The sequence below is a fragment of the Fukomys damarensis genome, unplaced genomic scaffold, assembly GCF_012274545.1.
Source record: "Fukomys damarensis isolate Sample0158 unplaced genomic scaffold, DMR_v1.0_HiC HiC_scaffold_33, whole genome shotgun sequence".
Taxonomy (NCBI): Eukaryota; Metazoa; Chordata; class Mammalia; order Rodentia; family Bathyergidae; genus Fukomys; species Fukomys damarensis.
Genome location: NW_022900945.1, coordinates 20,743,027 through 20,769,679, shown reverse-complemented (window position 1 = coordinate 20,769,679; position 26,653 = coordinate 20,743,027).

Below are 26,653 nucleotides of genomic sequence, written 5' to 3'. Positions count from 1 at the left end.
CTTTATGAACAAATCCTCAGTAGCACGGGAACTAGCAGAAAGAATCAACAACTGGGATCTCATCTTACTAAAAAGCTTCTGTACTTCAAAAGAAACCATTAGCAGAACTAAGAGACAATCTACAATGTGGGAAAAATTTTTACCAGCTGTACCTCAGACAAAGGACTATTATCAAGGATATATAAAGAACTCAAAACAATCAGTCCCCCCAAATATAAAGAAGCTGATTTCTTAAAAATGCATCCTTGAGATCCTGACAGTCCAACAGTTGGGAAATCTAAGTCAAGGTTATATGGCAGACCAATCGTCCCAACAGAAATAAACATGGGAAATGATATTAAGTATGCAAATAGATGCTAGCCAACCAAAGCTAGAACAGCAAAGGGAACAACCAGCTAGCAAAAGTGGGCAAGCACGGTTTGATTTAAATTTTTTTAAGTAGTCCTATTTCTTAGTATTTTTCCCACTTAAAAGAAATGCAGCCAGTTTTCAAGAGAAAAATGTGTGCATGTGTGAGAAAGAAAAGAATTTCACTTCTATTTCTGAGCCTCCTATGTAGTTATCCTCAACATCTTTTCATTTGTACAAGGTGTCACAGTCTACAAAGCCTTTTAAATGCATCTTTTATTCATTCAACAAAAATTTATTGAGTTCTTCCTCTCCACCAAGCGCCATGCTGGACACTGGATATACAAATAAAGAGGTAGTACTTACCTTCAACAAGGCCAGGGAAGCAATCTCTTATCCAGAACAAATTCAAGGAAGGGAAAAGTCTTTGCAAAGAATAGAATATGATAACAATTTTTAACCTACAATTTCCCTCCTAGAATTCCAAAATCTTAATAATGCCAAAGGAGGGAAAAAATGATCACAAACTTTCCAAAGGTCGAAAAAAACATTTCATTGCTTCTTATTCATTAGACTCCATCGCTAAACATTTGGTAATTCCATACAGTTTAAGGAGACACCTCTCCTGAGCCTTCTAAAAGTTTCTAGGGATACTGTAAGACCTACAGATATATCTACTTGTCATACTCTTGGACATAAATGAGATAATATTTTTCCTCTTAAATAGGCTAGCATTAGGTTTACAAATAAACCTTTAGTACATCAACCACAAAAGTAATTAAGGATCACCATCATGTGCCATGCACTGTGATTGGAATTATAAGAGATAAATAATACCATTCCCCTGACTACAAGGGACCCAAGCAGGGAGAAATACATATAAAAAGCTACGCAACAAGTAAAACAAACATTCTACAGGAGTCCTCACCATGCCGCCCTTGGTGGGATGAGCATGTGAAACAGCTGTCATAGTCTAGGCTCTGAGCACTGTATTTAAATTCCTCAAAATTCTACAACAGTTTATGAAAACAGGTCCTATGAGTCATTTAGAAAACAAGCCAGCCTAATGACACTGAGAAAAGACAACACGTGAACTTCATCTTTTTATTTTGGTGGGAGTGCTGAGTTAGGCAAGTAGATGAAATAGTGAATTTTATCTTGAAGGATTCTGAGGAGGTCTCCAGATTTCCTGCTGGTCAAGATGAGAAACAATCTGTACCAAATGATACCACACAAGAAGAATTCATAATAATTAAACTCCAGTGCTGGTCAGCCTGGAGGGAAGATTCTAAAAATATCCTTATGGCTGTGCCTTTACCTCTGTGCTATCCAAACACATTCACAATTTAGACAAAGGTGTAAAATTGGTGCCCTACTGCAACTCCAATGAATATTTTTTTAATCTCAAAACAGGACAACTGGTACTGTATCTCCCTATAATGCCTATATTTTTTAAGTTTCTAGAATGAATGAATAGATGTGAATAGATGATTGCAGGACTTTGAAAGAAGAAATAATTATAGAAAGATCCTGTCGTGAGATAAATATAAGCCCCTACACTGAAGTCTAAAACAAAATACCAAAATACAAAAGAAAGGGAGAGGTTTTACTGGGCAATTTGATTGCCTTAGTCATCTGTACCATAACCCTCCAAAGAACCATAAGCAGAATAACTAACTGAGCTTAGATTGCAGCAATCAAAGTTTAAAACTTAGACCAAGAGAGATAGTAGTCTACTTTGCACTATCAGGCCATATCTGAAATGTTTTGTTCCTCTCTGGATACTACACACTAAACAAACTTAAAAATAAAACAACTAAATATCACGTCATGTGAGAAATAATTTATTATGTGTGGTTATCATCATAATCATAAAAAGAAATTTGGGCCAAGTGCTTTATAGGCATTTTCTCATTGAGATCTCACAACAGTTGGTCTTTGAGGCAAGTACTGTTTTTATCACCATTTCACAAATATGAAAATAAAGGTTGAGAGAGGGAAAGCAACTTGCTTAAATTCAGAGAGGCAAGAAATGAGGGTGAAGGCTTTCTGGGTTCTAGAATCTGTATGCCTGGGAAAAGAGGACACATTTTGTGAAGGTTGTCATGTATAAACTAGACAAGGGTATATTCATCCTGGCATTAAGGAAGAATTCCTGAATGGAAGAATAGAAGTTACTGGAAAATTTGACTCATTATATGAAAAGTGTATAATCATTCTTGTGTTTCTCTCACACAGATTCCTTCTGAGGCTTTTCCACTCCATTTCAAATCAAATTGACTATTTTCTTAAATGAGGGTGATTCTGTTAATTGCAAAGAGTTTTCTGTTTTCTACCTAACAGAGCCTAAAGTCCAGAAATTTAAGGTGGTATCTTTCTGTTGGCCATATTTCTTGTCTCTTGTATATTTCTGTTCCTAACAACCACTGCACAGATCTGAGTAATGCAAGTATTAAGGATGTTTAGCTTCGACTTTACAAAATGTATCAGCTGTAGCTGCCCTTGAAAGTCAGGAATTGCTCTTTCCCTTGGTGCCACCTTGAAGCCAGGATGGGGGATTTATAAGTCACCCTGGGTTTTGAAAAGAGGTGATCCATTTCCAAGTTGCAATCTACTTGAAATAATCTCCCCAATTACATGGAAGTAATTTACTCTATATTTACTTTCTGCTTTGGACTATCAAATATCGCTTCCTCTCACCCCCAGGGGCAGTAGCATGGATTAAAACTTCCACTACCTGCTTTGCTGGGCTTTATTATTTAACTGTTTCATGCCTACTTAGGAGCGGGCAAAGTTTCTATTGCATAATGACTCAAGTCCCTATTAGCCCTAAAATAGATTATTACTATAGTAATCTTATTTCTTTTAGATTCAGCCTATTTCAGAAATAGTTTATTATTTTTAGTACAAATTCTTTCGGTAGTACTGAGACTGACCTATGTAAAATTAAGCAACTGAAAGGAAAATATTTAAGTAACAAGTTGACAGACAACTGAATGGACTCATTGCGGCTACAGATTCACACAAAACGCATCTGTTGTTAACAGCAGAGGTCCTGCATTTGGGGAAATGGTCACTTCTAACTCTACGAATACTTGGGAGCTGCCAGAGCACGGAGAAACACATTTTTGTTGTTGTTTCTAATTCCCCATTGTGGGGGCTTTCTCCTGTTCAATCACTTAGGGCTCAGGGTTGCCACGCCTGCCTAAAAAAAATTCTTGGCCTCTCTCTCTCTGGAACCATGGAGTGAGCCTGACTTTTTATCTTCTTTTTAATAGGCGACTATATTTTAGAGCTCTTTTAGAGTCACAAGAAAATTGAGCAGAAAGTACCGAGGCTTCCCATCTGCCCCTCTGCCTTCCAGAACACGAACTCCCCAGCTTCCCCCATTACTAACATCTTGTCAAGACCATGACTTTTTGACGGGACAGCCCAGGCTGCTATTCTTAAGTTCTCTGACCTTAAGAGAAGAAAGAAAGTGGACAGAACCATCTGTGGTCCAAGTAGAACTCACTGTCAGCTGTTGGGATCATTTTCCTCCTAAGAACTCTTTGCCACCCCAAGAACCTGGCCCAGAGGCAGCCTCCCTAACAGCAAGCCGGGCGGGGCAGGGGACAGGGAGCAGGAGGCAGAAATGTGGGCTGGCAAGAGCCCGAGGACAGCAAGTTTCAACAGGATGCTTTTGAAGCGATTGTTGGCTACATTATCTTATTTAATTGCAGTGGGATAATCCTTACAGGGGTAAACTATTTATTAAAAACAAGGCCGTGCAGCAGTCCAAAAATCGTGGCGGTACTGTTATCTGCAGGAGCAGTCCCCAAAATGGCTCTGTTGGGGGTCTGCTGGGCTAGGAAGGGCCTCTTTCTGGTGCCTGGCCCTTTTCCTGCACCAGCTTTTAATTGCTAATGAATTCAACTTTCCGAGGAGATAAGAATAATGTTGTTTTGTTTGCACACAGACTGCATGACTAACAAGGAAGATATAAATAAAACTATTCCCAGCTTTATCTGCTCGTGCCTGTGTTCGAGTGAAGCTGGACGGCTCCCACCCAAGATTAGGCTGTTACCGCAGAGGCCAAGGCTTGCACACTGTTAAAAACCTGAGTTAATATGCTCACTTAAGACATTATGCCTAATTATGCTATTTGTCAGTAGGGGAACCTGTTCCCCAAACCTTAAAGCATCCTAAAGCACCGATGCTGAGCTGAGCTCTGTAAGTATGACAGGTGGTCTTTGTAGGATTCTGAGCTGGGCTTCATGATGCTTTTTAAACGGGCAAGACCCGGGCCATGTGCATTCTGTACCCCCAGATGATAGGTATTTCTGAGAGGTCCTCTAACTATCATAACAAATAAATGTGAAGGGGCAATGTTGTGCCTTTATTTTTGGAAACTTACTGTAAAAATCTGCAAGTACCTTATAAAATACAGAGTTTTCTATCCATCAAGTTGACTGGGGAGACTAGGGAGGAAGTATTTATGGTTGTTTTCTTTTTAGTTCAAGAAAGAAGAGGTCTTGTGACCAGAAGAAGTGACTGATGCCCAGAGTTCTGAGTCATGGTTTAGTCTTAGCTTTAGAAGAATCAAGGTCCCTGTGGTTTGTGTTCTTTGCCAGTAAGCGGGTGTGGTGTCCTGTGATAAGAACACTAACCATTATTTTAGTTGTATGCTGCATGCAAGAATCCTCTGATTATATAAAACCATTCAGTATCACTAGAAATGTGTGTGTGTGTGTGTGTGTGTGTGTGCACGCACACATGAGAAGGTCAATTCAACTAGGACAAAAATCTTTATCTGAGAAGCACCCTCCACCAAGACATTTAAAAATTAATTTAATTTGATTAATTGGAGATTGAAATCATACACCAAGGCTGTAGGAAATCTCATGGTGAATTCAGTCAGGTGTATCATTTCATATCTCAAATATTTCCTGTGGCTTCCAGGCAGAAACATGAGCTTTCATAGTTTGTGAGGCAACTGTTCACTCCCCAATACATCGGACTCTGACTCCAACAAGTAGAAGCTTGAATCTCCCCAGCCATCCAAATCCTTTCTCCCACCCCCCTTTAAAACACTTAAAACCACCCTCAAAGCCCCTCTTAACATTTGACACTCAATATAATCATTTAAGCTCATTTAAAAATTCTTCACCTTGCCTAAAAGTAAGTTCATTTTTCCCTAAAGCAGTATCCTTTTACCTGTATCCTGTATTTCTTCCTATAGGACTACCATTCTTACCAGACTTTTACCCAAAACCTAGTCTGACTTTTCACCTTTCATTCTTCCCAGCCGTCACTCTTGCTGAAGCATACTCTTATTTGCACAATTTTCCTAGTCTCCCACTATCCTAATCCATTTTTAAATAATACCTTTGTCCTATTACAAATTTAATCAAACGCTTTTTACTGTGGTATCTAGATCAACATTCTTCTTGCCTGTGTGCCAATCATCTATGCATGCATTTCCCAAGCATTTATTGAGCACCTAATAGGTACTCTGCACTGCTTTAAAGCTTGGAAGAAAAAATAAATGGATGTAGCCCTCTTCTCCGAGAGGGATGGTAGACATGTTTGTATCAGGTGTTGATGAACTCAGTGTGGTGAAAGAAATAAAGAAGAGCACAGGGGACCAATCCAGAGCAGAGAGAGGGTAGGAATGTGGTCATCACCTCTTCCTCCCCAGCCAAGCTCCTCTCCCCTCTACAACCCAACATCATGCCTTGGCTCATATCTTCCCATGTCGCATACATGAAGTGTACCATGTTATCCAAATCTTGGCTATTTCATAAGATCGTATTCGCTGCAGTTGAGTCATCATCCCTGGACCCCACTTATCTCTACCACTGGAAATTTTGGAGTACAGTTCACAGCACCCAACTTAGAACTCTTCTCCCTCGTGTTCCTCTGTCTTTTCAAATAGACTGCAACCTCTAATTTGAGAGAAGATCACTATGTCTCAATACTCCCTCATATCCTTCACAGTTGTGCTGCTGGGAACACAGTAGGCACTCAGTCACAAACAACAATGGAAAACAAAATACATTGGATGGATAATTGATCCTAGATTTTTTTTCCTGACCACCTCCCCATCTGATGTCATCGTAACAACATTGACACACAGTAGGCACTTAATAAAAGGAACATGGTGTGAGATACAGGAGAGAGCAAAGACTTGGGGATTGAAAGTGACTCAAGTTTAAATCCTTGCTCAATACACTGGTTAGTTCGTTTGTGCAAGTTCCTTAAATGCAAAATGAGGGTTGGTACATGCAAACTTCATTCTTATTTGGGGGATGAGCTGAGAAATCCAGGTAGTTGCAACAGTGCTTGGCACATGTTAAGAGACCAAAATATTCTAGGTCCGGCCTCTTCCTCCATTTTCCTGCCTCTATCCATCCGTGCCTCTTCATGCCAGGCAGGATTTGGCAAGAAGCACCAGAGATATTTAAAAACTTCAACACCTGTGTGTTTTTGGTTGCAAAACAGCTTTTCTCAGATACCCAACATAAAGTCTACTGAGGACTAGATAGCATTCATGATGCCCATCTTATCATAGGGAAGATGTTAGTTCTTGTATTATTTGCCCTTATTATGTGGGGATAAACGTGATAAAATTTGTGATAGCTCTCAAAGACACATGGTCCTCTACATCTGAGACTGTTCTCCGTTCAGTGTGCTTGCATCTGAGACCCAGGGAAATCTCTGTACATTCTTCTACCCACAGAAAGAGTTAAAAGTTCTACTACAAAAGGACTCCGTGTTCTAACTCTGAATGTCATGTGAACATGACCTGGAAAAGCTGAGGGCCAATGCATTATACAATTACCTATTTACTGGGGACAGTATATTTAATAACTAATCATCTAATCTAATAATACTGAAGAATATCAGACTCAAAGGTCAAGTGTTTAAGATTAGGGAGAAAGCAGCCTTAAAGATACATTTCAAAGAGCCTCACAGATCAACAAATCAGCCTGCAATCCTACCATGCCAACCCCAGTGCTGGCCTGTTAGGGGGATCAGAAGTGTCACTATATTTCAAACTCTGGATATTCGTTATATCTACACTGTTCACAGGAGCTTTAATTCCATGAGGTTTCTTAGTTAGTAATCAGGATTATTTCAGCCTGTACAATGGCATACTAACTTTATGAAGAAAACATATTATACTAGGAATGTTTTGATACCCTCTTTTAAACATATTTTTTATTTTTAATTAAGACATAATAACTGTACATCCTTATGAGTATACCGACATGTACATGTTTATGTACAATAACCATACATATTTGTATATGTACAATATGTGTACATTTTATATGTGTACAGTAACTGTACATATTTATGAGTATACTGACCTGTCAATACATGTGTACAATTTGCAATTGCTAGATCAGGGTAATTGGTTGATACACTCGTAATGAGAGCTTTCACCCAAATTGTTACTTTTCCCCTGGGACTTTCTTGCGTTGACAAGCTCTATTTGCCGGCATTTGTGGTTCACCCTTCTGAACCTCTTTCTCAGAGACCTAAGTGAGCATCGTTCCTAGAGATGGCATAGTATAAACTTCTTTGTTCTTTCACCCTCCTAAAAAAAAATATCTCCTATTGAAAAGTCCTTGGAAAGCCTGAGTGGGCACTCTTTCCCATTCTTTAACAGGAAAACCCCTGTCATATTTCAAATTCCCTAGCTGGATCCCTTGAAGAATCACATTTAGTGTTGACTCTCCTTGGCATCTGATTATGCACATTTGGCTGGCAAGCACTTCTTCTAGGAAAAATTGAATCATAAAAAGCCTGTGACTGTTTGGATAGATGGGCCATGCTGACGTAACAAGTGAACCCTAAAATCCCAATGAGTTATCAAAACAAAGGTAGATTTATTTATTTTTCCCCATGCCATGAGACACTGTGCCCAAATGGCTCCTCAGACACCCAGGCCAGAGTGCCACAAAATTATTCAGAGGCCCAGACCAAACATTACATCATTTGGTTACACTCCCACAGCAGAAAGAGGAAGATACAAGGGTTGCACCAGCACTTTTCTACACCTAGGACCAGAAAGAACATCACTTCAGCTTGCGGTCCCTTACCTGCAACTTGCCACAGTTCCCCAAAGCACCAGGAAATGTGGTTCTCCCTGCATGCAGAGCCAGGGGAGAACCAGAAATATACATCACCACTGTTTACATTAATATTTTATGCCTCAAGAAGAGTGAAGCCAACAGGAAAAGTTGAACGTAAAGGAAATTTCTAAATTCAGATAACTAGGGGATCCAGAATAACAAAGAGAATTCAAATGCTGACTGGGCTTTTGTGAAAACAAATGAAAATTCCTATTCTGTTCTTAATTCCTTGATTTTTTACAATTTGAAGATGTATGCCAAGGTCTGACATTTTAGGAAGTAAGAGAATAGCCAAGGAGAAAGGTTGACAATAATTTTAAAACGTGAGGTCAAGAACAATTAAGGAAAAGAGCAGACTTTTCTATTTCCTCCCAAGTTTTAATCTGTCCCTCCCCATTTATATACATTCTTATGATACAGTTTTCAATCCTCAAGAACGCAATGTTGCCCCAGCCTCACAGCAGGGGACACAACTCTGCTATTTTTCATTGCTTGTCTAAAGGGAGGAAGCCACCCACCCTCTTTGGAGCATGAAGCCCTGGGGAAAATAACTGTGAACATACAGCATCTCTTAGCAAAAGAAAATGCTGACCAGAATGCTGCAATTAGATTCTTCTATCTTGGAAGAACCTGACTTATAATTCAGCCATTCTCCGCCACTTACGTAAGAGCAAACCCATGTCAGAAAAGAAGTCGCAGCTGCGAGTAGTGGTCCAGGTGGTGGCTCAGGTCAGTCTCAACTATATAGTGAGACCCTGTCTCAAAAAAAACCAAAAAGAAAAGAAACTGCAATGAGAATAAATGCTGCTCATCATTGCAAGAGTAGCTGCAGGCCCTCCAGTTGGACTTTTTGTTAAGCCAGAAAATAAACAATAATCTAACATAGAGCGAGAACCACTTTGTTCCAAGCACATTATATGTAATACAGTTCTCCAAAATGGGGTTATGCACCCAGGACCTGTACATAATGACAATAAAATAGTCAAATATTTATTTCTGGTTTTGCTATTATTATTTAATTTCCATTGTTGTGTATATAATTATGTACATAATATATAGCACCATGGTACCTGTATTAAAAAGTATACACTGTACCCACACATATACAGAAGACAGTATACAAATGGCAGTTTGCTCATTTTTCTTTTAACTGATAAGACAGGATTATTATTATTATTATTATTATTATTATCCTCATTTTCAGAAAAGGAAAATGAAGCCTAAGGAGGTTAAAATAACTTGCTCCAAGTGTCAAAGCTAGTGAATGGCAGAGCTGGAACTCCAATTGCCTTATTCCAAAGTCTATACAATCTAATGTGATCATTAAAGGAATTCCTTGCGTTCAAAGGCTGGTGTTTGAAAACTAAGCTCATCTGTGCCTGCAAAAATGCCAACCTCTGAGGTAGAAGAAACTCTATACTTTGATCATCTTCCGTACTGAATTAGGAGGAAAAGCAGAAGAGAAGAAGGCAAGGGAAGCAAAGCCAGTCACTAGCTAGAATACAAAAAGGATTTAAAGAAAGTAAAAATCAAAGGGAAATGGTATAACGTTTGGTCAGGCACTCTCCTCCTCATCCATCCCTTAAAGCCCTTCTCCAAAACCAGTCTCCTTGCTGGCACAGGCGATCCATTGTTTGAACACGCGGTAATGGACATCTCCAGATGCCTAGCGCTGGAGAGCTCACAGGAAATCAGCGTGGACTGAGACACTTAGAGCTTGTCTTTGCTGATTGAGCACGGAGGGGTACGTGTCCCCATGTGGTCCTTAAAAGCTACACCCACGGGAGAAACATTTTACGTTGTTCAAAATACTTGGAGCTATGGCTGTTATCTTCAATTTTCTTAACTAGTAATGAGAGATTGTTGGAAGTGTTAAACCAAAAAGCACTAGACTCTCTGTAGGACATTCATTATAAAAAGGCTTTGAAGCTTAGGGGAAAGTTGGAAGTTCAGGGGGAAAATATTTTAAACAACTTTATATCGTAACACATCTTTTAAAAACATAAGTGCAATCAAATTCTTTAGAAGTACCCGAGTTTCTTGAGATACCTTTGAGACATTGATAAAGATTAAATTTTTAAAAATCACCACCAAACCCCTTTGTGCAACGTTTGCATAAGTTCTCAAACAATGAGACTGTTTTCATGTAAATTTCTTTTCAAGGAGATTCCTGCTTTCTGAAAGCTGTGTAACTTGTAGCTGAGTTACACAAAGCCACATTTTATTACCTCCTATGGAAGATCCTGTGTGCTAATGATCTGAAAACTGGTGTTTCATGCTTAGTACTAGGTGATCTGTGATTCAAAAACTGGAAGAGAAAGTGGGGACCTTCTTTTGGTGTTAATTACTTCTGAGAAGATGGTGGGAGCACTCCAGCAACTTCCAGTAACTCTGGACTCCAGAATCCCCTCCACAAAACCCTGCCTGCCATCTAAGCGGTGGACCCTGTCACAGGTGTGACCGCACCCAAGAAGAACACAGTGACTGCCCAGTACATGCCTGGTTTCAGTGAGAAAATCCAGCTCTCTTCTCTAACTGCCTTTGCCACCTTGCTAGCTAGGATCAGAGTGACCAAAAATTAACGTGAATATATAGAAAGGTACATTTTTTTCAGAACTACTAAATAGCACTGGTTGTCCATAGGGAACAAAGCTTGTGCTCCTTTGAGGTTTCAGATATTCTATGTGAAAATTACAATGAAACCATTACTCGGACTCTCCCACCCCAAACCTCTCCTCATTTCTCCTGAGCTCTCTAATTCCTGAGCACTCCTCCGGCAGTTCCCTCCAGTTCATTGGTTGTGGTCGTTGTCCAACTCTTCTGTCCATCTGCAGAGAACACTCTGCCTGATCATGTTTGAGTCTGGAAGAAAAGAAGCTCACATCAGCTTGGCTTACCCAGACTTCGAGGCACAGAGGACAGAAATGTCAGCCCCGATGGCAAAGTTCAGGATATAACTGTGCCTGCTAATTTAATCATTTACCATGGACTACAAATTATCTTAATTGCCTGTGTAGTCCTTAAGTCAGCAGCATATTTTTGTGTAACTGACTACCGATCTTACTTGGAAGAATTTAAAGATTTTTGTTTCTTAGTAAGTTTTGTTAGAGATAAAGTGTTTCTGCTGCGGGGAGGCATGTATGTTCTTCTCTCTCTGCTTTTGAAGAGCTTGCACCTGGCCAACTCTGACTCTCACTGGTGGCTTTCCTCCCTGCTGCCTCCCTGCGTATCCACACGTCCCCTCCACTCCACTTTCATTTTTTTTCTGTGATTTTTTAAAAAATTTTGTCTATGATTCTCTTTCAAGAACTCTGCATGGCACCTAGCAAACTGGAAGGGCTCTTTGTGGGATCGAGGGGTGTGAGTGAGTGAGCTGGCCTTGCCCCCCAAAGGGCACATTCTGCGCCTACTGTCCTTTCCCCAACGCTGAGGTGTCGCCAGAGAAGCAGACGCAACAAGGCCAAGATGTCTTCATTTTCTGTCAAAGCCAGGCCTCAGCTCCAGTGTGAGTGAGGCCGTGGACTTCGTGGCCAGCCAGGCAGAATCCATCAAACAGCTGCGGCCAACAGGGCAGAAGCGGGAAGCAGGAGGCAGTGGGAGCCAAGGAAGGCCGAGCCTGCAGCTCTGTGTGTGACTGGAGCAGAGAGGCCGGGCCCGCGGAAACCCCAGCAGCAAGGGAAAAACAGATTGACTCTCAGTGACTCATTTAGCTCCTGGATTGGACAGATCTCTCCCCTGCTGGCGATTTGGCTCTGCATCAATAGTTCGGATACCAGGCTGAATAGCTTAAAATAATTAGGGGGAAAAAATCTGCAAAACTGCTAGCCATCCAACTCTGTACTCTGTGCTGAAAGACACAGGACAAATGACATCTAGGTTATTAAATATGAAGTCACTGGATTTGCTGCCCATTTGGTCCAAAAGCAGAAAACTGGATAAAACTCAAATTTATAATTCAGTGTAGATGGCCTGTTTGTCCTTGAGGCAATCCATGAATTTTGGCCAGGCAGGCGCCGTGACACGGGGAAATAATGTGGGGGGAGCAGGGGATGAACAATGTTTGATTTCGCCCCCACTCAGCTTCCACCCCCTGGGAAAAAAATGAAAATGTCAATAAAGAGTATGAATGAGAAGAGAAATGGAATCTGAGCCCAGAGTTTAGTAGCTGGCAGTTTAAACTTCATATACTTTAGGCCGACAGGCTGCTGGATTTCCTGTACTTTATATCCAATGTACAAAAACAGAAGCAACAGGCTCATTTGGTATCAGTAAAGGTCAGTTAAAATTATAGAGACATCCTTTGGAGCAAATCCCCAGTCTTGTATTTGCATATTTATGAACTAGAGATTATGACAAGCCATTCCATTTATTAGAGCAGTGCTGCTATAGTTAATAGTCTGTCAGCATTTCCATTATAAACCCCGTTTTTCAGTGTTTTAATATCTCAGCTGTTAGAAATCACATCAGGCTAAAAAGTGGTCCTCAGCCTCTTGGGCCCAGGGTGGGGCGAGCTACTGGTGGTGGTGCTGATGGTGCTTTGGAAGCCAACAAAGGCATTTAAATCAAGCCAACTGATTTAACATTGAGAATTCGCAGTAAATGTAAAATCAAGGATTTTGAGAAGGTTGAATTCCTCACTGCCCCCAAATCTTTCCTCTGTCTTGTCCTTCTTGTCATTCTCGAGGCTCTCCCTTCCTAGTCATAGGGAAGACTGTTGGAGTTGTAGGGCAAAGATTCAATACACAGTCTCACCTCATCGATGGGGCAGAGATGATGAAAGCTTTCATTCATTCATTCACTCATTCATAAGGAGCCAATTCACACAGTCAGAGAGGCTAGCGCCTCCAAAATCTGCAGCACAGGCAAATAGACTGGCGATCCAGGGATGATTTGGTTTTGCACTTCCAGTCTCTGCTGCAGAATTCTCTCTTCCTATGGGGGAAAGGGCGATCTTTTCCTAAGGACTTCAACTGATTGGATAAGGCCCACCTGCATCATGGCACATGAAAGTAACCATTAGAAGGGTAATTTGCTCTATCTTCTCTATCCAAAGCCTACTGCTTTAAACAGATCTTGTCTAAAAAATGCCTTCATGGCAACATCCAGGCATTTTTCACCAAATATCTCAGTACTGTGGTCTAGGAAAGTTGACACATAAGATTAAAAATCACAGACATGAACAATATCATATTTTAAGTACCTCCTATATATCAAGACCCAGGTTTGACTCTGGTGACATAAAATTAATGACACAGGACTTGTCCTCAAGGAACTTATGGTCTAGACCATAAACTGGTGCCAAGACTTCATGACAAAATTACCAACATTTTCACAAGCAAATACCAGAATCCACGGCTGTTTCCATCTTTTGTGTTCCCTCTTGGATGCCTCAGGATGCACCCTACAAGGTGGCACATTGTGGGTGTGATTTTAGCTGGGTTTTCAATAAAAGGCCTGGTATCCAGGGACTCCTCACCACTCAGGAAGACAGCTTGCTCTTTCCCAGCCAGGATATCATAAATTTGACCTGACACTAAGCTGCCACATAACTCAGTGATATTTGAAACTCCCTTGGGATTTGAGGAGAAATTGGAAAGCAAAGAAAGTGAAAGCAGGTTGTCTTCTCATTAATAACTCATTCATTCAAAAAAAGATCAGTCTGGACTCCTGCTATACGGCTGCCTGATACATTCTAGGAGGAGCTGTACGTATCCTCAACCAGACAATCTTCACAGGGAAAGCTGGAATTTCCCACACAGCGTTGGCGGAGTTTTCATCATTCCCCTCCATACAGAAGTGCACAGCAACCCCAAAACCTTGATCACAAGAGTACAAGGAGACCCCGTTTGTGTAGCAAGCTGCCCTCACTATATCTGACTGTGGGAACTGCATCAAGCCCTAGAATCAAATCCCCTTGCCTTCTCCTCTTGCTTCCTTCTTGGGGTTGGTGACCTTCCTTTTACTCAGGATCTGTCACACTCTTGGACACACGGAATACATTTCCCAACTCCTCCTAGGGAAGGACAGAATATCACCACCGATCATTCTGTTTTATTTTATTTAAAACATGAAAAGTAAATATAAATATACAAATTACAGATGCTGCTACTGTTGCTTGTTGCCTGAGGTGGGGGGCGGGCAAAACAAAACCTGCTGCTGGAGAAGAAGGTCCAAATGAGCCAATTCAATGCCTATCAAGAGTTGCACAATATCTTTTAAAGTACAGCTGCCCTTAGTGCCTATGAGCTTGGCTTTGCTCTCCTTCTGCCCTTAGACTTACATAATGGCTTTCAGCAGCATCACTGAAGAACAATTACGTAATGAGACACACACCAGGATGTGTGTAATTGTGTAATAAGACCATGCGTAGGCTGGTCGCCAATAACCACCGCGTCATGCTATTACATTCCAAGAACACGTGCCCTAGAGGCATCCTGAAATTATTCTAAGGGTTTCCAAAGGAAAATTGGCTGATCAAAACACAATTTCAATATTGTTTGAGAAATAGTAACATAAATTTTTTAAAGTCTGACAGTGACCCCAAAAGTAATAGAAAAATTACACCTGACCTAACAAAACCTATAGCATAAGACAGAAGTATTGTGCTACAGTTCATTCATGTCACCATAAAATTTAAGATGACAGAATAGCAACAAGAAAAAGACAGAAGCCAAACCTCAGGTGATGCTCAAGCCTCTTCATAGTTGGCCGGAGTTCTGACTGAGGCACAATAATTTCTCAACCAAGTCTCAGCTCCCTCAGGACACAGCAACAGACACTGCAAAGGCATTTAAACTTTACACACTTTGACTTCCTCCTGTTGTCCTGATAATTACTGAACCAAAAAAATAATCTCAGAAATGTGAGAGGATGAGACTTTGTTTTGCAGTTAAAATAATACTCAACAGTGCTTTCCTTGAAATGAAAGCATACAGGGGGATACAGTTCCCAAAACCTTTTACAGTACAGCTCTCCTCTCTCCCCAATACCTAATGCTTTTTCTGTATCCAAAAACCAATTATGTTCCCATCTCTCCCACTCTTTTTACTCATTTATCAGGAATGAAACCTCACAGGTCCACACTAAGGCAGGAAGAGAGTAAGGAGACCGTTTTGCATTTTTATGATAGTGGTTTGTCACTAGTAGTGTTGACTCCACTTCATAATTAGCACAAGTTCGCAAATCAAGGCAAATATAAATGGGCATGTGTAATATGCTCCAAATACCAGCTGATATGTTTTTTATTTTGATTTCAGAGCCTTAATGTATAGACATTTTGTTACGCTAATGGGCTAAGATGAATTCCTCCAAAATTCATATGTCAAAGTCCTAGTACCTTGAAATGTAACTGTATTAGGAGATAAAGTTTTTGAAGAAGCAATTACTTAAAATGAGGTTGTTAGGGTGGACGCTAGTCTAACATGATTAGTGTTTTATAAGAAGAGGGCATGTGGACACACAGAGAGATACGAGATGAGGAAGACAATGTGAAGACATTGCAAAAAGGTAGCCTTCTGCAAGCTAAGGAGGAAAATCCCCAAACCAGCCAACTGTGCAGACACCTTGGACTTAGACTTCAGCCTCCAGAACTGTGAGAAAATAATATCTGTTGTTTAAGCCGCCCAGGCTGTGGTATCTTGTCGAAGTAGCCCTAACAAACTAATACGGTTGCTGACATACTAGGTCAACTAACATTTTTGAACAATGCTGAGAATCAGTAATGAGAATAAAATGGTAAGCAAGACAAGCAACATGTTTCAGCTCTTAAAATTATCATATGATAATTTTGACAGGACTTGCACAGGAAAACCAACAAATACAGGTGTGGGCTTTAATCTAGTATATGTGTGACATTTCCCAAATGCCATTTTAAGCTAATTTTTTATTATTTTAAGTTATCTTAAGGATATTAACAGAATATTTGTAACCCTAAAAACAAAAGTGTTCAACAATTCAACTAATAGTCTGCAAACAGCTCAGTTTAGCCCTAATCTAAATCCCCACTGAGTCAAATCTGAGCCAAACCTATAGAAATATCGGTGCCTCTCCTTGATCTGCTGGTAACGGCGTTCCTCTTCAGGTATGCATGTGTCTTCCTAATTCCTACTTACATCATGCAACTCACATGAAGTTGGCCACAGTATCATCATTTACATCCCAGACATCATGAAACATACAGGACAAGTCTCCCCTTCTCCCAAGCCCACTGTTAAAACTTTGCCCACATACCCTACCACTGCCCCTGTCAACAGGTCATCTCAAAGACATTTAGAAAGTCATTCCATGACAGAAAATATTACAGGGGTAAGGATGGATATAAAAGTATAAGAGGTGTTGAAATGAATAAAGTGAAAGATTCTAATATATTAACTAGATCAGTAGTTCTCAAACTCTTTGATCTGCATCCAAACCACCCAGATATGCAAAGAGAGGCCAGGGATTTACAATTCTATCAAGTTCCCATGTAATACCACGTGACTAGGTTTCCAGTGTGGCTATTTCTCTCACCAGAAGTCAACTCTTGTGTTTACCACCTGGTTGAAAAGGGGTGGAGTTACTTGACTGGCAAAGCTAATTCCATTGGATTGGCAGCTCTTGATAAAGGAAATAAATGGCTGAGTATAAATAACTTTTAAGCTACAGCCCAGTGAAATGCTCCCTGGGGACCCACGATCTACACAAAGCTCAGAAGGCAGCACTTCTCAACCACACTCCCAGTATGGAAAAAATGCATGCCAAATACCTTCATCTAGCGCTCACCATATTTTTACTGCACCTAGGTAAAAGGTAGTTTGAGTTGGCATCTACAAGAAGACTCAACCTTAGAGCCACAGTGAATAATTTGTTTGGAAAGCAGTGCTCCATTAAGATCTGAGTGCTATTACTCATATTTGGATGCCATGAGGCAATCTATGCCTCCTGAAATAAAAAGACTAGATGCCGCAAAGACAAGGGGAATGCCAACATGACACAACTGGTAAGATAGGTATACAGTAACATGATATCACAAAACAAGGATAATAAAGTCTAATGTGGGAAATCCGGGGATGTAGCTCAAGGCCGTGGGTTCAAGTCCCAGTGCTGCAAATAATGAATGAATGAATAAATAAATCCATTGCATTAATATGCCTTACTCTTTATAATGTTGGAGACATGAAATTTGATTGCAAATGGTTTCTATAAAACATCAATTGGTATATTTTTCAAGTTACATTCCCAAACAAACTGATTAAAATTGAATACAGGTCAAAGTTTGGTTCTTCTATAACTATGCAGTTACTGAACATTGATGATAACACTGTCAGAAATGAGAAATCATAGATGATTAATAAGAAATTGTTCAAAGAAATTATTCTTGCTAAACAAAACATGAGATTGAAAATAATTTTCATTGACAAAGCATGTGCCTGGTGGGCATTCCAGAGGAATGTGATGGGAATAAACTTGATTGAACTTTTAAAAGAGTTTTTACTTGTTGGGTCAGATCTCCCTGCTGAATTGTTCAGTGTCAAAATACTGTTTCGCTTTTCATACCTGCTCTGGGCAGCTCCTCCCCCAGTCTGTGTTGTGTGAATTTGAGCTCTGCATTGTAAGTTCCTGGTTTGCTCAAGAAATGTTGGGCTATAATTCTGAAAAAAAGGCTCTGCTTATCTATGTCCTTTGTGAGAATTTTAACTGAAAAAGGGAAAGAAAAGAAGTTAACCTCAAAAGCGGACTTTGGAGCCACTAAACACGGAAGCCATACACACACCAGGCTGTCAGCATTTCCTCAGGAGGCTGTGTGTGAGCTTCTCTGCTCTTGGATGATAATCTGGAAATAATGAAGAATTCCTTTTATATATGTTATTGTACTAAGTATCTAATAAAAGTTAAGTATCACAAATGTTAATACAACACTAATTATAAGTTAAAACAATATGATATTATTTCATCCAACCACAAATGGACAAAAACAATTTTTAAGAACATAGGATTTGGTCAGGAAACAATAAAATGATTGAGCCCTCAAATAACAGTTTGTGGATGTATAAGTTGATGTTTAGAGGACAACTTTGTAGTGTCTATTAAATTTCCAAATATACCTATCCCAAGAGGCAGCAAAATGGATATGATACACGGACTCTAGACTCAAAGAACTTGGATTCTAAACCTGGCCTCACCTCTCATAAGATCTCAACAAAGCTACTTAACCTCTCTGAGCTTAAGTTTGTCATCACCAAAATGAAGATAGTCATAACATCTATATCTCAAAGGTCAGTTTGGGAAATATTTATAAAGTGCTGACAATGAAACTGGAATATAAGAAGCATCATATAATCTAAAACCCCATTTTAGAAAAATATTCTACAAGGTTTGAGCAAATATCTAAATTCAAGGCACCTCTGTTTCTCACAGCATGTCTGTGGGAACTAACTCAAGTTACTCTCCAGTCACTAAGAAAAATGTAAATAAATGTTGATACATCTGTGAAATTGAATAGTTTGCATCCCTTTGAAGAATGAGGTAGAGTTACATATACCCTAAGAACAACATATTTCTGAGTACAAAAATGAATTTTTAAAGTAATATGTTCAGTATAATTCCATTACTGTAAAAGCAAATTCTGTGTGTGTGTGTGTGTGTGTGTGTGTGTGTGTGAGAAAAGGCACGTGACATACTTAAAAGTGATTACCTCTGAGGTGTGAGATCAGAAGAAATGGAGAAATGAGGAGACAAAATGTTCAATTGTTACCTTGTATATTTATCTATTGTCTGAGCCTTTGAAAGTAAACTTGAATTATTTGTATAATTTAAAAGTATTTTCAACCATTAATCTAAACATAGCCTAGGTTTAAACAATTATATCCTCCACACCTCAGTACCGGGAATTGAACTCAGGACCTGGCACTTGCGAGGCAGGCATGGTGCCACTGAGCTAAATCCCCAGCCCCTATATTCTCTTTTTTTAAAGATTCAGAGTATTAGCCGTGAGGTGAATATTACTGTTATTGCTGACATAGGTGACCAGCCAGAAAATGAAACTGTATGAGTAGTCCATTTAATTAAATGTTTTGGCCTCTGAGATCTATATCAGTGTAAATTGTGGAAACACCTAGGAAATAAGTTTTCACTGTACAGTACAGAGGGGCAATGGGATTTGGTCAGTCTCTCAGAGATCTAGGCCTACCAGATCCTAAAGAAAAACAGGCTTTAGAACATTTCAAAAGTGAGGTTATATTAAAAATCATAGTTTTAAACTGTGAAGTCAAACACATCAGCTGTTTTAGTTTATTGTCTTAGGGAAAGCACAGTCTAATATTTGAAGGAAAATCAAAAGAAGAGTAACCATTTTCAATAGCCAGTTCTTTCAACTAATACTAATATTTTGCTTTGCCATATTTTCTTCAAAGATACGGCCTGGATTTAAACCCCCAGTGAAACAAAACCTCCTATAGAAGGTCTTTTTCTGCAGGTGCCCTCTAAGTACATTTGGGTTCCTCGTATACCCAGATTGAAGCTTAGCATCCCCGAAATGTACCCTTGCTACATGGTACTAAGGAACCCCTGAACCCTAGACTTTCAACTCTTTAGTCCATAGAACTGGGAAGTATTAAGGTTGAAGGAGGAATCACAGTAGTAAAGTACTTGCTTAACATGCATAATGCCAGGGGTTCAATCCCTAGCACAGCAAACCAAACAAGCAAACAAATCCCCTTGAGAGAGGACTTGCAGATCATCTAGCTCAGTGTTTCCATTTTGCAGAAGAGAGCACTGAGTCCTGGAAAGATCGTGGGACATTGTAGAAACTTCCTTGCACAGGGACACACCAAGCTTCTGTACAGCATTCCAATTTTAGTCTATGTGCTTCCAAAGCCAGCACTGACTTCGTAAAAACTAAACATAAAGGCACAGCTCAGGTTAGCTGACCATCAGTACAGTGTGCCTTCTAATACTTTGCTTTCCTTGTGTGTGTTTGTGTGTGTGTTTTAATGCAACGTCTGAAAATATATGTATGCTAAAAATAAATATATATTATAAAAATATAATATAATATAGAATATTTAAGTCCCTAGAGAAAAATTCTCATCCTATCCCTCTACTCCAAGTTCCAGCTCTTCTTCTCTGATCTAACCACTGACCAGTTCCTTGGACAGTCTTTCAGAGATAATTCTATAAATTTCTAAGCAAATTTCTTTGTTTTCACATAAATACGTCATAGAAAATATTCTCTGTCAGCTTTCTATCCACTTTCTCCTGTTCCTTCTCATAGCTACATAATATTACATTGCATAATACATCAGAATTTATCTCATCCCATTGTCCCCTGTTGATAGATGTCTAGATCCTTTCCAGTCTTTTGTATTATAAATATGCTGCTTTCCATGAATATACTCACAGACATATCTTTGAGCAGTTGGGAAAGTATATGCTGCATAGATACCAGATAAATTCGTTTTGAGAAGTTATTTATTTATTTATTTATGGTACCAGGGATTGAACACAAGACCTTGTGCTTGAGAGGTAGGTACAGTGCCATTGGGCTAAATCCCCTGCCAAGAAGTGAATTATTTGGGGGAATGAATGCCTAAGGGCATTTGCATGGTTACTTTATAAAAAAACATTGAGAAAATTTTCTCCAAAGGAATTTATTAGTTTACATTTCTGGCCGGGGACTTGGCTGAGTGGTTCCACCACCTGCCTCGCAAGAGCAAGGGCCCAAGTTTGATCCCCAAACCCCCCCCCCAAAAAAAAATTTACACTTCCACTAAGAAAGGGTAGGAGTCTATCATTTACTTTACATTATGCATAGAGTAGTCATTATTTAAAGTTTTATTATATGAATTTCCTCATCTGGTAAAGTTCCTTAAAGACAGAAACTATGAGTTTAATTACAATGCCCATGACCATTGATATAGTCATCCATTCAACAAATATTGAATGTACTAATGATTAAAATATAACTCTATTTCCTATAATGATAGACCAATGGCTTCAAATTGAACTCCCTGCTGAGAAAAAATAAAATAAAGGTGAACAAAACTTTTTTTAAAATCCAAGCCTTCCATTCAATCCCAGGTACCAAAAAATAAAAAATAAATAAAATTAATAAATAAAATCCAAGCCTTCCAAAAGTACCAAAGAATGAAAATTTTCCAGTAAAAATCTGGGAGAAAACAGTTCTATTTGCTGGCATGGCACTTTCCTATCTACAAAAAAAAAAAAAAAAAAAAAAAATTGTGAAACTGTATTTACTCTGAGGAGTCTTTCGGGGCAAAGGAAACAAGACTTGAAGCTCAGAGTCCACCAAAGTTTAGGACTCAGGCAAGCCACCTACCACTCTAAAACAGCAAGGTTATGATCTGAAGTTAAAGGTAAACCAAAAGTAAATGAGCCTTTCAAAAGCTTTCAATCAGCTTTTCATAATCTGACTCATTTAGGAATGTTATTGCTTTAACTTGGATTAAGATAGTTCTACATTGGCATCTTTTCTGATACTGGCAAAAACTAATTAAAATGTTCTCTCAAAATACTATCATCTTATGTCTCAAAGAAAAAATTTATCAAATACATTTTAAAATACACAAAGAAAATGAGGTACATGGGAAACAAGACACTTTGAGTAAGAACTGGTCAAAATAACAACAACAGAGAAACCAACAAAGATTTCTTATAATGAAATTATCAAATATCAACCTTAAATAACTCTTCTTCCTAACTCAAAGAAAATGAAAATCCAAGTCTGAAATTTTCAGGAAAATGATAAAATTTTAAAAAGGAGAGATATAAAAACAAATTAAGAATTAATTGAGTAAGTTTAATGGCAAATTAGACATAGCTAAAGAGAGAATTTTTGAACAGGAAAATAAATCAGAATAAACTTTCCACAATGTAGCACACAAGCAAAAAAAAAAAAAAAGTGGCATTGAGGGTAAACAGAAAGAGGATGTACAGGAAGGTCTAGTGCCTATTTAATTGCAGATTTAGTAACTAAAGAGAAAAGGGAATAGGAAAGAGCAAAAAAATTTGCATTTTATGGTTAAAATAAGGGAATTTTCCAGAAAAGTTTCATAAAACTTAAAAATCCTAAGCAGACTAAAAATGCAACCTGAAAAGAAGAAAATCTACTTCCAAACACATCACTGTGATATTATAGAATACTGAAGAAAAAGCAAAAAATCTTAAAAGTAGCTGTAGAAAAAGACAGATTTATTTCTTCAAAGAAGCAATACATTTCTAAAGTGCAAAAATGAAAACCAAACAAAATGGGAATATATTTTCAATGTTTTTTGAAAACATAAACTTTCAAAGAATTTTATACCCAGAAAAATACCTGTCAAGCATGAAAGTAAAATACAGACATTTTCAGGGAAATGAAAACAGAGACAATTCATAGCCAGCAGACAAGGGTGAAGGATCAGAAGGATTAAAAACTAAAATTGCAACATATATGTGGGTAAATGTAAACACTATCTCTAATACGAATGTCTTACAGACTTTAAAATATATAGGATTTAAATTCATGGTAGCAACATGTCACCAACTATAAGTTGGGGCAGAAGGTTCAAGGAAAAAGTTACTTAAATTATTTTAAAGTCCTTGTATTAATTCTAGAAAAGACTAGTAAGTATCAGTATTTGACTTCTCTAAGCAGTGTGGAATGTTATAATTTCTAGGGTAACTCTTAAAAAGGACAGAAAAGAATATATGAGTTCTAAGCAATGTGGGGGGAGGGATGGAAGGTAACTAAAAAATTAGTCCCCAAAAGTCAAGAAATGTATGAAAAAGATGTTTTATTTTTAAGACAAGTATATCACTACTTACATTAAATATAAATGGCTTAAATGCTATAGACAGAAACACAAAAATTGTTATGATAATAATAAGAGTTAAGTTGAATTAAATGTCATTTATAGGAAACATAACTAAAACATAATACAAAATTGAAAATGAAAGGATGAGAAAATAAGTCACATAAACACTGAAAGAAAAGAACACATCACTGCTAATATCAGACAAGATAAACTAGGTCACCAAAGTTTTATGTTGGGGAAGACAAGAAAATACAAATGCAAATAAAGGCTCACTGTCTATGGTGATTTTTACAGTGAGATAAGCAGCTGGGTATGTATGAAATGCTTTAATGATTCAGAAATAGAGAAGATAGTGTAGTAATTGTGCCTGATATTGACAGGGGACTCCTTGGGAGAGCTATCATTTTATCAGAATTGGATGTACTGAAATACCGGGTATTTCTGAGTGAGGGGAAGACATTTCATTCAAAGAAAAAATTATTCTCAAAGTAGGTGTTCATAAGTATTGATTGAAGGTATTATTAAGGAATAATGAGAACCAAAGAAGCAAGGTGCCTCACCCATCCGGAGGCCCTGGTAGATTCGATGATGTACTTCCCAGACCTCCCCTCTTTACTGAAGGCATCATCTTTCCAGCTATAACAAGTTTTGCCTGACGAGAGTTCACAGTGGGTCCCTCTGCAAGAAGTGCCCTCAGAGGAAGGCATGGCCTTGCGTGGGATTATGGTCCCTCTCCAGGAGGCAGTCTGTATGCAGCAGCTGGCCCATACAATGACACAAAGGCCTGCACCCCCTTGACATAACCAGAGGCAGTCATGACGGGCAGCCTCTGCTGCACAGTTCCCAGTAAGATCTGCCGGGCCCATAGCAGCACAGCACAGTTCATCTTTTCCTTCTGTCCAATCCTGCTTCCCTCGATCCTCCCAGGCACTGTGAAAACACTCCCCAGTGAACCTCCTACATAGCACTCTTCACGTTAGAGTCAGCATCCGGGGAAACCTGAAGTACCATAGCAGCTAAGGTGGAAAAGGCCCCAGCATCCTGACTCCTGGTTCTACATTTTCTTCTGTACCTAGTTGATAGAGGGTAGAATTTTCTGGGAAAATCCCTGGGACCAAGAGGCTGGACAGATTACTACTAATATTTTCAACTGTTTTGGTTTGTTTGCTTGTTTTATTTCTTTCTCAAAGCAAATTGCCAGTTCTGCTGAGCACAAAGCTATCCTGTCAGTTATACCGCTCTGCAGGTAGTGAAGAACTATGGAACTAGAACAAAATCCTGCTCACTAAGCATCTGGCCTGCTAGCACTTTTTTCCAGGAGATTTGAGCTTGGGGGGGGTGAAAGGACTGGCCCATGCTCCCATAGCTGCCAGAAAGCAGCGTTAACATTTGAATTAGGGTCAGACACTGCTCTATCCCACAGTTCCCTCCCTACGGGAGAAATATATTTAAAGTAACCTAAACCAAATAGTTGAGAATTGGCCTTATATCACTGTCAACATTTTTACTTGAAGATCTTTACTGAGATTTGAGTCTACGGATGGATGAGACAAGTCCTTTAACAGAAGAGAGTTCTTGACATGATATCCTCAGTTCCTGTTTTTCTCCACAAGTCCCTCCACTCTCGTAAGAACTGAAGCAGGCTGGGATCTCCGGGGCCAGTCCAGGCCCACTTGTTGTGTGTGGCAAGGTCTGGAAAATGAAAACCAGAAGCATCTCAAAGAGCATTCCACTTGGGCTCCAAGGCAGGGCCTGGGCACTCTGCCAGAGCAGCTGGGAAGCCTGGTTAGGCACTTTGATGCAAATGCCCAGCTGGGCCCTGTTCTTTCTTTACCCCACAAGGCTATCCGCAGGGTATTTGCTCTCTACAATGCTGAAACACATGGAGACCATCACAGTCCTGCATTACACACCAAGCACTGACAACATGCTCAACTATGGAACCGGGAAGGCCCGATACCGTCCAGATATGAACAGGGTCTTTGAGTTAGACGAATAGCAGGGGGCAAGCTACTTGACCTGTAAGCCTCAGTAAACTCATCCATGTAACAGGGATAAAACCCACTTTATTGATGGGAAGCTTAATGAAGAGTGAGTACAATATTAACACAGTGCTTACCATGAGCTAAATACTGGCTCATAGTAAGTGGGTCAATAAATGGTCATTGTTATTCTAGCCATAGAATACTTCCCGCTGCTAACACCAACAGAGACAATGCATTGCAGGTGCTCTCCATTCTGTTCTTTTTCCTTCAAAGCTTGTCCAACTGAACGCAGTGCTTGGTTGGCAGTACCCTACTGTGGGATGAACACATCGTTAATTCTGAAAATTGCAAGGTGACCTTGTGCTAAAGCTCTTTTCAGGCTGTCATTTGCCATACGCCCTTAACTGACCAGGTCTCTACTGATGAAGTTCTCGCATCCAGATAACACAGATGTTTTTGAAAGTCTATTCTCTTGAGAAAAATAAAATAAGGGTTGTGAGAAATGTTAACATCATGCCTGTCCTAAGAGGATTTGCCTGAATTATCCAATTACATGCCTGGATTCTCTATGGAAGTTTGGCTGCGGGAGTTCCAGCACTGGTGTGGCACCAAGGACCTCACCTTCCCCTGACTTTCCGCACTAAGGAGGGGTGTAGAGCAGTGACCTCCATGGAAACCACCTCAGAAATGCTCCAGTGTGAAGTAGAGCCTGAGAGTAGATGCTCACAGTTGCCGGGTTTGATGAGTTAACTTTATACCCCTGACTGTCTCCGGGCACTCTCCATCTTCCAAATATACTTCAGTAATAATGCTATTGATTGCAAGCAGCACCTTTGTTGTATCTCATTTATTTTTACCCCAAATTATGGAGACTCGAAAGAATTTACTGACTGCTTGGGTTTTCTGACTAATTGGGGGTAACTCTATGCTACAGCCATTAGGAGATTTAAATATAGCTCTTCTTGAGCAATACTCTTTATTGGATCCCCTGTTATCCTTTAAATATCTTGGTGTGCAAGTAGATAAAATTAGAAAGAATTTGTTTGCTTTAAATTACCAACCTCTGCTTGATAAAACTATTAGCGATTTAGCTAATTGGACGGCTCTTCCATTATCATTAATTGGCAGTTAATACTATTAAAATGGTTGTTTTATCTAAATGTTTGTATTTATTTCAATGTTTTCCCATCAAGCTACCTAAAAATGCTCCAAAGCTTTGAATTCTGCAATTAGTTTTGTTTTATAGGCAACAAACAGAGTTAATATTAATCTTAAAAGTACAACTACTCAAGGGGAGGGGGTGAAGGATTAATTCATCTTTATCAAGAGAGAGTGAATGCTGAACTTTCTCGGTCAAGATTGGTCTCTTGTTCTTCAATATTCTCAATAAAAAGTGCCAAAGTCC